Here is an 11,736-nt window from a genome sequence, read left to right on the forward strand (position 1 = left end):
AAAGTTTGAGTCTTTGAATCTCCAATGCGGTCTCTGAGAAGACCCAGAAGAAGAAGCAGAGATTCGAGGCGTGGAACTAGATCTGAATTCGATTTAGGCAATTGGGGTATTGGGGCTGGTGGGTTTGGATCTAATGGTGAGGGCATGGGTGGCATTGACAAAAAGCTGGGGTGGTTGTGATAGGGATTTGAACAAGAAGAACAAAAAGGAGTTGTTGGGGCTGCATAGACGACGATGCAGCTTCACTTCTCGCCGAGCATGAGAAGCATAACGATCTCGAGCAGCAATGGGTTTATTGACTTGATGAAGATCAAGGTCGCAGCTCGTCACATCTCTTATAGAATAGTCTTCCACACCATTCTAGTCCTCGCTTTCTTGTTGCCCTTTGTCTTCATTCTCACTGCTGTTGTTACTCTTGAAGGTGTCAACAAGTGCTCCTCATTTGGTACTCCTTTTTTTTTATTCGATTTTTCGAGCTTTTTTTGAATCCCCAATTTGCTGTTATATTGATCCCAACTTTTAGTTTTTCATGGTTTTGTTTGGTTGAATTGGTCTGTGTATGATTGTGTTTGTTGGATCTCGAGTTGCTTGTTTTGATGTTAGGCTTGATTTGATGAACCTATTGGGTTTTGTTAACTGGGTCTATTTGATTCACACCTAAATCTAATTCCAATTATTGGGTTTACACATTATGTTGTTAAATACCTAATAAGCCATTTGCTACATATCTCATATTTGGTTAGATTTAATTGAATCAATCCTTCGTCGGTGTGATTGTGTTGACTGGTGGAATGGGAAAGATTTTCTGTCGGTACAGCAAACAAGTTGTGGTGAATACTTTAAGATGGTCGAATCACTAGTTTCATTTGTTGAATGGATGTTTAAACATTTTGTGAATTCAGTGTTTGAACTGTTCTTTTATGAATCTCTTGTACATTGGTTGTAATTGCTGTTTTCCAGGTCTTGATATGTTCGTTCAAATTTAGGTTTGTTGGAGAGGGAGAGAGAGAAAAGCAGAAAGAAATTGAAAAAAGAGGGAGAAGATCGATCTGTGGAGAGGGAGAGAGAGAAAAGCAGAAAAAATAAATAAAAAGAGAGAGAGAAATTGAAAAAAGAGAGAGAAAAAAATAAAAAAAGGATATTGGGGGTAGAATAGTCATTTTAGACCTGTTTTGGACCTGTTGTGTGAGAATTAGAAAGAATAAGGACTATCAAGTTTAATTTGAAAGGCGAGGGACTAAACTGTTTTTCAGGCAAAAATTTGAGGAGTAACAAGTATTTAATCCAAAAGAATATATACAAATAATGAAAAGGGGGGGTTTAAGAATTAAGGTTTCGAAAATTAAAATAAATAAAAGAAAGAAAATAGTAAAAACATATATACAAGGGTGGAACGCAAGGAATAAAGATCAAAACCATATCCATATGAATGAAATCCAATCACTACACCAAAAAATGAAACAGACGACGGGTAAAATTCGTTGTCTGATTTGGACGCCCACCGTTGTGTATCGGAGCGTTGTGTGTTTAAAATTTGCACAACGGTGCAACACCGTTGTATGATATGCAATCAGTCGACAGATTTTCGTTATCACCGTTGTGTCTTCTCTCGGCAGATGCTAGGCAGAGCTGCTGCACAGCATGGCAGATGCATCATTTATACAACAGAACTTGTTTTCAAACTGTTGTTGGAAAGCCTAGTCAGACAACGTGTTCTTTAATGTCATTGTCGTCTGATATACTATCACACTTCAGTTTTATTGTCTGTTTGTTGTGTGAATTGGTTTTGGACAACATTAGTTCAATTTTTATCGTTGTGTGATATGTAAAGAATGCATTGACTGAATGGCCAATTTTTATGTATTCAGACAACGTTGGATTGCCACACTATAAACCTGTTGTATGATCAATTTCATTTGCTATATTTTGTGCATATATAGCTCCATTTTACCTAATGAACAACATTATAGTAACCATATATTCAAATGTACAATTCATACATTATAGTCAAATGTACTACAAATGATGTATTTCCTAATCATCTATACATTAAAACACAAAAAACCATTCTAATAGCTCCTAGACATATGTATTGACGACAAACTTAGCCCAATCATTCCACATCTGAAAATACCAAATCATCTGGTGCTCTTAACTGCTCTCCCGAGCAAACACACTTCATCATCTTTCCGAAGCTCCCCGAGTTTCTACCTCTGCTCCCCTTCTCACTTCTACTAGCAATACCATATGAAGTACCAAACCTATAATTCAGACAAAACAACAATACAGTTATGCAACTCTATTACCTAAAATTAAATGTTACATTCTATGATTAGTTAAGAGTAGAGCTAATACTATGCCCAACATTGGATGTCTCCAGAAAAATCTAGCAAGTACAGAAATAGCTTTGAATTTAAGCACACCATCAGCTTTGACAGAGTAATATTCTTTTCATGTTAAACCTAGTAAGGACAGAGAAATAGCTTCAAATTGAATTGTCATCCAATTGAGAAGTCTTTGGTTTCCTTGAAACTGTTGTAATTTTTCTGTTTATGCAGAAATCAATTGATTTTAGAAAGCAGGAACATATTTCTTGCAAGTACTTAATAGAGTGAAAATGCATCCCCTTGTATTGAGTTTGCAATGAAAAACATATAAGCAAGGAAGAGTTCTAGATTTCTATGCAACTATGTACAAATGCTAGTAAATCAAAAGAAAAAAAAATAACGCGACTACCTCAAAAGAAAAAAAAATATAATGTAGCCTCCCACCTTTCGCCCATGATCACAAGCTTCTTTGCTATTCACAAGTACCTTTACTGCACATATATTTGATAAAATTAAACAAGTCAGAGCATCTCTTAAATAAAGTACCCCATTCTATCATACATTTATACCCAAGCTATACTAATTGATCATTCTCTAGCACCATTGACCTTGATTTAGAGAGTCCAACAAAGACATTTTATATATGGTCAATACAACAAATTATGTCTATGGCTATCAGAAACCATAAGACATGCACATAGATAAACATCTCCACAGATATCATCGAGTAATGAAAACATAAACTATGAAACTTTTAATTGCAACAAGAAGTCCAAATTGCAGAGAAGTCTGTACTCACGAAGTACTTCATGGCTGTTATCCGCTTTTTTGGGTCCCTCACAAGCATTCTCCTGACCAAATCCTTGGCACTTTCAGATATGCTGGGACAAGGTTCTGATATGAAATCGAGTTCGCCTTTTAAAACCTGCTGAAATATTCCTTGCTCCGTTTCTGATCGAGAACATCATAAGCATACTACATTAGATCTAGTTGTTATATGGCTATACTTTAATGAGTATCAAATGATTAAACCAACAAAGTCATAATCATGATATTCTGTGGAGATGTTTAAACCAACAAAGTCATAATCATGATTAAACCAAACAGAAGAAATACCACCTCCAGTTCATACCCAAATTCCTAATCAAAGTAGTAAAATCATACCCAAGAGATGAAGGATATTGTAGATGGGCACCTCTCATCAGGCGTGGGGTTATATTGAGGAAATAAAACTTCAGTGCTTCTTTTCTTTTGAAGTAGACCAACATTTTGGTAAGCAGACAAACTAGATATATCCATCAGCTATATATTCAAAAAATGTAAGACTTATAAACTTACATTTGAAAGACTTAAAACCAAATCCAGAACAGTGTATTAAAATATCAATGATATAACAAAATGTAAGACTTATAAACTTACATTTGAAAGACATCATATAACCAACTACCCCAAACTGAACACGAGTGAAATCATATGATATCAAGCACCCAAATTATCCTTAATCAATACCGGACTCTCAAATTCCCTAGTAATATCACAGTGGGGAAATTGCTACAATGAAAAGAAAATATCAAAGCAGCGAAGTCAAATATATCAGTCCTAAGCAAAACCAAAATAGGAACAGCCAAGAAACATCCGTAAACTTGTAGAGACCTGAAAATTTCAGGAACTTTACCCTGCATCAAACCCCCCAAAAATCCTCATTCAAAACACACTTTGCCTCCCAAAACTCACAGTAAATGCATGAAACACAACCAAAGCTTCGAAATATAACTGAAAAACAAATTATGGAACCAAAGAGGAAAACAACTTTCTCCTATAAACAAATCATGGTACCAAACTGAATAAAGAAATAAGAAGTAGAAAATTGGTTTTCAAAGCTATCTATCTGATAAACATCAAAACTCCACCACTTATAAAACCAAAGAGTGAGATTCGTAGAAAACCCAAACCGTCAAGAATAAATGCCGGGAGAGGTTCACTGAGCAATTCTTACTCTTACTAGTAAGAAGATAACATATATGAAACTTAGAGAGATGAAAAACAACAGGAATGAAAACATCCAAACTCAATGTCATAACACAATGATAGGAAAACCAATTTGAAACGTATATAATGAAAACCAAGAACAGCATAATATATCATCAGGAAAAGAAAGACAATTTCAGAAAAACAAGTCACTCACCCCAAATACTAAAAAGAACAAAAAAATAGAATTGAAACAAAGCTCAAGTCTGCCAAATTCCAAACTTCTTTCAAATTCAGGAATAAGATGGAAAACTAGCACCATTAAACTAACCGAAATCAATACCATGTTATTAATCAAAGAACAATCAACAAGAACATAATATGAAGAAAAGAAACACAATCCAGAAAATAGAAGCCACTCACCCAACTCAAAACAACCAATAATAATCGGACCAACCAAGCATACCAATCCCACACACTGTTCATATGCTCAAAGCAATAGATGACAATCGGACCACCAAATTGATTTGAAATGTACTAACACATAACCAATTCGCAAAGCCATAAATCTTAACCAAGCATCAATAGAGCAATAAGGAAATTCAAGTAAAATTATAAAACAAAGGAGTCACTCACCATAAAGCAAGGCAAACATAGACAGTAAACAACCCAAAACAAAGCCCTCCACTTCCGAAACTTTCTCCCCTTTTGCCTTTCTACAAACCTGATCAAAACCAGAAAACCAAACTCTCAAATGCTCATCTTTGCTTGTGAAAATCAATCTAAACCCTTTAGCTTCTCTCCCCTCAAAACCAAACTACCTAATTCGTAGCCTTTGATAAAAACCCAAACTCTCCAAACTCTCTTCTCTTCCTCTCTCTCTCTCTCTCTCGCTCGCTCTGGCTCTGATTCTTCTTTCTTTTTTTCTTTTTTTCTTCATCTTCTCTTCTCCTCTCCCTTTTCCCGTCTCCTCCACTCTCCTTTAGTCGGCCACCTAAAGAAACAACACCTCACTAGCTAAACTTCACTCTGAAAACATAAGCAAACAAGCTAAATGCACCAGCAAGGAGCAATATTATCTAATCAGTCATCTAAAACCTCACCTGCTAATCCAGCAAATCAACAACAACATTCTCAGCCACCCCGTTTTCGGGTTGAAGCTCTTCCAACTCTTTGGGGTTGGAAACCTCAACAACTGTGGCAACTCTCGTGTTCTCGCTATAGAAAATCCCTCCATCTTTGATCAAAAGAGGATCTATCAATGCAATCGCTGCTCAAATTCAAAATAAAACCCTTAAATGAAACTCAAATTCCATTCACAACAAAACCCAGATCCAATTCCATCGAAAGCTTACGCCTTTATTAAAATCTCAATGTTACAGCAAAAACCCAACAAAACCCAAATGCAATTCCACCTAAAGCTTCCACCTTTATCAAAATCTCACACTTACAGCAAAAACCCAGATCAAAATAGACTCTGAAAGTTTAAATCAACTTACAAGACCAGTCATTGGCGAGTTTCTAACTCTGAAACAGGAAGGTGTTCCAGCCTCTCTCCACGGCGGCCGTCATGACCTGCTTCCTCTCCGTCTAAACCCACACCGTCTTCTTCGAGCTCCCAAACGACGTCGTAGAAGAAGCAACTGATGAACTCTGGGTGGCCTTGGTTTCCATTGGGTGTTTATTATGTGAAGAAATCAATCTGCAAATAAAAAGACAACCATATAACCATAACAATAAAATAGAACAATTAACTAATAGACAATTAAATATACATTTATTGGGGTTGCTCGATGAGGAGCGCATGAACGGCTTGTTAGCCTTGTTGGGGTCGCCATTGGCTTCGCGAATCATCTTCTGCTCCCCAATGCTTTGTACTTTTCAGAATCTCAGACAAACTCAGCAGGCTCTTCGGCACCTAAAAAAAATTAAAACCCTAAATCAGAAAAATATTAGAAGATTTCAGTCCAAATTGATGGAGAAAAAGAAGTGGGTACCTCTTGAATCGGAGACGTAGAGAAGAGTGAGGAGGCGTCAGTTCAGAAAACAAAGCAGGCTTCGGTGTAGCTGTTATCAAAGAGAAACTGGCTGACGAGGAAGGCGATCTGGACGGGGGTGACGGTACACTTTCCCAAATTCTCCGATTTCTTGGCTTTAGATTGCTTCGCCATTGTTCTACGATTGATGATTAGGGATCCGAGGAATTGGTTTCAGTGGAGAGAGGGTGAAATTCACTGGGCACTTAGGTGAGTAGCTGGGCGCGCTTCGATTAATGGATGAAGGTTGGCTGTGGATGAAGAGGACGGTATCTGTGTTTCGGGGAGAGATGGAGACTGACGAAGAAATCGTGTTTTCATGGTGTTTTGTATACTGAAATAAATGAAGTAGGATATACACAAGTTGCTAGCCCTAACTTAAGTTGTCAAACACCGGGCAGTTGGCTCTTTTTATTTTGTATTCATGAATCACACAACACATAAATGAAGTTATGTTGTCTGATTCTGCACACTTTAATTTTGAGCTGAGGCAGCAAGGAGGGGAAGTTCCCGCTCTATGCAATTCAAGTTTCAATTTTAAGGGGGGAATGAGTGGTTTTTGGAGGCACATCCAAACCTGCCAATATATCGTCCTTGATCAGACAACACAAAAACAGAAACTGTTGTGTGACATTTTGCAAGCTACACTCATACAACAGATATAACTATTCTGTTGTCCTTTGGAGCACCAATTTAGAGCCAAATTTGAGTTAGGCTAAGAGGGAAATCTTCCGTTATTTTTTTTTTTCATTCACACAACGAACTATTCTTATAACTGTTGTGCAATGATCTACTAGCTAAAAACTTCAGAATTTTAACCACCTTATACAACGCAAGTTTTGTAAACGTGTTGTGTGATTCACTTTTCTTCATCACACAACACTTTTTTTTTTCGTTGTGCAAAAAGTGTTGTGCGTTTAAGTTATTGGTGTAGTGAATTACAATTCCTATAGTTGATTTTCTATGTCATGAGAAATAAGTTGACCATGTGAAACGTTAATAAGCAAATGATTTCCCATTTTTTACTTTCCTTCAATATTTAATCTTAGTGAAAGCACCTAAATTAAACCTATTGAACATGCAATCATAGTCTAGAAAGCTAGCTACTCAAGAACACATTCAATGCATGAAGAACAAAGAAAGGATGTCAACCAAAGTGCACAACCTAGTTATGAATAAATTCACCTATTTGCAATCCTCCTTAATTGATTTTGACTTTTGTCCAAAGCCTTCACTACTTAAATCTAGCTCCAATTACATGCATATATCTTAAGTTGGCCACCAAAGAACATAAACATGCAAAAGTTTTCTATAATCCAAAATCAATCAAGCAATCTCACATAAGCAACATATAAATCAACATAAAGAAATCACAAATTTATTTCAAAACATATAAATGGGCTTAAACTTTGCCCTAAACGTCATGTTAACTAGAATTCATAACTCTACAAATCAAACAAAGGAAAACAAAAGAAAGTATGAAATACACCGTGAAAGATGAATGACAAAGCCTTGAGACGAAGAACTTGAAGATCCTTGAAAGCAAGCAATCTTCTAGGAACGACACAAGGATGGATGGTGGCTAGGATCTTGATGTATTGCATGGCTTCTTCTCCTCCTTGGTTGAGACGCAAAGCTTCTGAAGACTAGAGAATGGAGAGAATTTTTGGTAAGTAGAAAAGAATGGGAGAAGTGGTGTTGTGTTGTGGTGGTGTGGTTGTTGTGGTCTCAATGATGCTCCTATTTATAGGAGGATGGCAACTTAGTCTCCAAGTCTTCCAGATTGATCCACACAGTATTAACCAATCAAATAATGCCACATCAGCTTTGCTTTGTCATCCAACCAATGAGAAACCTCCAATTTAACACCTTGATTTAGGGAGATTATTTTTGAATTAATTGCATGATTATTTTCTGATTTATCTCCTCAATTTTGGCCAAGAATGAATGTGGAAATCAAGGAATGTATCTGGACCTGTTTTCAACCTTTCTGCTTGTTGCAATCCCTTGAAATTCTCCTTCCTTATCTGTCGAAATCTCCCTTTGGCCATAATCATGCATTTAGGATTTAATTGAGATGTCATTATCCATATATATTCTTGAAATTCGGCCAAAATCAGTTTGCATCTAATACGGACCCAAAATCTGATTTTTAACCATCTTTTCTTGCCAAAAATGACTCCCAATCCATATCACCTTTGTAGATGACGTTTTGAGCTTATTCTTGGGCTCTCCTAGTCCACCCAGGTATCCTAGTGTCATCAGGACTCCTCATTTTTTGCCATTTTTCTTCTTTTTACCTCATCTCTCCGATGTACCTAAAAAATAAAAACTAAATTAAAATTCATTCATTTAAGGAAATAACTAAGTAAAATATGAGGAAATAATTATTAAAACATCGCATTAAAATGCTCATATTAGGTATTTCATGCTTTTGCTTCTTTCTTTTTCGGTTTGTGTTGGTTTAAAGAAGTTAGAACCTAAAGTTGGCTATAAATAGAGATCATACACACTGCTAGAAACTTTTATGCCTAATTATGACATGTTTTTGTAATCTTCTCAGTAGAAGTGAATGCCGTATATAGTTTTCCTAAAGATACCATTTCATGCTGTAGTTCATGAGGTATATGAATAAAAATAAAATGTTTCCAGAAAATTGATATATGAAGTAGAGAGACATTGAAAATGAAGAGCTTGTTTTCAAAAGGGTCTATTCTAGTCATTCTCCTCTTAACAATTTTATTGGTTAGTGAAGCTCAACAATGTTGTCCAAGTGGCAGAATTAGAGGAAATAAACCTCCTCTTGGATAATGTTACCAGAAGGATGACTCTGACTGCTGTAAAGCTGGAAAAATGTACCCAACATACATTTGCTCATCACCAATGTCTGGCAACACCCAGAACTACCTCACTCTTAATAGCTTTGAGGTAGGTGGTGACGGGGATGGTCGATCAGAATGTGACGGCAAGTACCATAATGACAACACTCCAGTTGTGGCATTATCCACTGGATGCATGGTACAATGGTGGATCAAGGTGCCTTAACAACATCAGAAATAATGGTAATGGGTGCAGTGTGGTGAGCATAGTGGTGGATATGAGTGTGACTCTACAAAAGGTTGTGAAGCAGACCATGATTACCAGCCTTCTTGTCCTAACACCATTGTGGATCCGTCCAAGGCTGTCTAGAAAGCCATGGGTGTGTCTAAAGAAAATTAGGGTGGCTTAGATATCACATGGTCCAACGCTTAATTAGTTACATTGTTCTCTGTCTAGCTTGCTACAAATGTATTACATTGTCAAAGTATTATCTTATATCTATACTATTATTAAGAGAAGAGAGTTTGTCAGCCAAAACAGAAAAATTTTACCAAAATATCCCTTAAATATTAAAAAACATTTGAACTGAAATATTTGAGAAAGACAAAATGGTCAATTCACAAATAAAAGAAAAATAAAAGAAATTTAACAAAAAAAAATCAAAAATAAAAAATAAAATATGTGCAGCAATTTTCTCCACATTATGTGGAATAACTTCCCACATAATTACTCACACCCATAGGGTGTGTTTGGAGTCTAGTTTTGTTTATGTGAAGGGAAAAAATCACAAATAGTACCTCAATTATACCTCTATCTTATTACTGGTATCTGAACTTTATTTTTTGTCACAACCAGTACCTGGACTCTTTGAGTTTTTTCTTCATAGATCAAAGATTGAGAAGAAGAAGATAGTGACTTAGGCCATGATATACACTACACCAAAAATGTTATCAGACAACGGCAGAAAACCGTTGTGGGATTTGGAGACCCACCGTTGTAGAGTGAGCCGTTGTCTGATGAAAAATCAGACAACGGTGGAACACAGTTGTGTGATAAACACACAGACAACAGGTATTTGTTATAACTGTTGTGTGATAACTCGGCAGATGGCTCGACAGATGCCAAGCGCAGCTGCTTAGCAGTTGAGGCGCTGTCTTCAGACAACAGTGCCAGTTTTAAGCTGTTGTATGTTAAGCCTGTCAGACAACATTTTTTTATTTTTTCTGTTGTCTGATTGATCTTCAAACTTCAGTTCTTGGACTATATCTGTTGTGTGATTAACTTTAGGACAACAGAGTTCAATTGGTTCTGTTGTGTGATTAACTTTTACGACAACAGAGTTCAATTAATTCTGTTGTCTGAGTATAAATTAGAAGACACTGATTCGTTAAAAACCGATGTGTGATATGATTGATTACAATGTGTTTTTGTCCCATTTTTGGCCATTCAGACAACAGGCAGTGATCATTATATCTAATCTGTTGTGTGATCATTTGAACATCCCATTCCTGAATTAGATTGTGCATTCATTTGGTCCATTTACCAAATGACCAGTACTCTATCAAATACAAACATTGCAAACCATCAAATGATTCATATAACCAATACTCTAAACTTCAAAAGCAAAAGGGGTGCATTTTTCAATCATTGAAACCAACATTTTACACAAGAAAAACATTATAGTGCATGCCCATCTACTTGGGACATAAAAAAACTGATACACATATATATTGTTCCAAAACATGCCACACATGGTGCATGGCAATGTACTAGCAGAGAAGCACAAGTTCCAGTTACTTCCCTCATGCTTGCAAGTCGCCTAACATCTTTTCCCAATATAAATGTCTTGCAAGAATATCCAAACACTTCAGGCTCCATATAGAAGCTGATTGTATGCCCATCTTTGAATGCATCCTCACCCCACAAGATTTATAGCTGTTGCCTATATATGTTTGAAATAGTAACAGATTTAAATCTATTCCACAAACATACTCATAAGAATTCTAAGAGTAACAATAAGCTGCAAGCTTGAGACAGTTTCAGAAAACTAGTAACAAGAAACAAAAATTCACCAACAACTATTCTTTTAGTGATTTCAAGCACAACTTTCCAGATTTCAAGTAGATATGCAGAGCTACTATTTCACAAAGTTTCATGCTATTCCCAGTTCAAATGGATGGTCAAACAAGAATCTAAAGTGACAGAATTGCTAAATTCTGCAGAAATCCTGAAACAGTGAATAACTTCAAAATAGAATAAGTATCTCATTTTAACTCCGTTTTTCAGGAAACCAAGTTCAAAATGATCATTGAAGAGTCCCCTTTAAGATATCAAAAACTGAGAGTAAAACAAGAAGTATAGGTTTTTCAAAAATCATGAAATGCCCTACTGGTTCAGCAGTTCAGCTTGGGTGTCAAACACATGGTGTGCAATAATCGAACTTTGATTGCTGAGCATCTGTTATACCCCTTTTAAGTGTTGGGAAATTATTGATTTTTCCCTACATTCTCAATCAAACATGATATGCTATGAGAACTTCAACAACAATTAAAATAAAAAAAGAGAAGAACCTGTGGCCAACAAGC

The 11,736-nt window shown here is 36.2% G+C and overlaps 1 long non-coding RNA gene and 1 pseudogene across 6 annotated transcripts; one reads left to right on the plus strand and one right to left on the minus strand.

Annotated features, from left to right (window-relative positions):
- Positions 1–1,967: 1,967 nt before the first annotated feature.
- LOC133717643 (uncharacterized) lies at positions 1,968–6,932 on the minus strand. 6 transcript variants are annotated; one of them, XR_009849866.1, is made up of 8 exons: positions 6,293–6,932; positions 6,071–6,213; positions 5,795–5,997; positions 4,932–5,019; positions 3,523–3,629; positions 3,127–3,278; positions 2,737–2,818; positions 1,968–2,261 (listed from the first exon to the last, which is right to left on the minus strand). It is a non-coding gene; the product is annotated as an uncharacterized LOC133717643 (long non-coding RNA). The 6 variants fall into 6 exon arrangements; XR_009849862.1 differs by having other exon boundaries at positions 1,969–2,261; positions 3,492–3,629; positions 6,293–6,930; XR_009849867.1 differs by lacking the exon at positions 4,932–5,019 and having other exon boundaries at positions 1,969–2,261; positions 6,293–6,929.
- A 2,084-nt stretch (positions 6,933–9,016) lies between these two features.
- Positions 9,017–9,583, plus strand: LOC133714179 (kiwellin-1-like; annotated as a pseudogene).
- The last annotated feature ends 2,153 nt before the right edge of the window (positions 9,584–11,736 follow it).

The sequence above is a fragment of the Rosa rugosa genome, chromosome 6, assembly GCF_958449725.1.
Source record: "Rosa rugosa chromosome 6, drRosRugo1.1, whole genome shotgun sequence".
NCBI lineage: Eukaryota > Viridiplantae > Streptophyta > Magnoliopsida > Rosales > Rosaceae > Rosa > Rosa rugosa.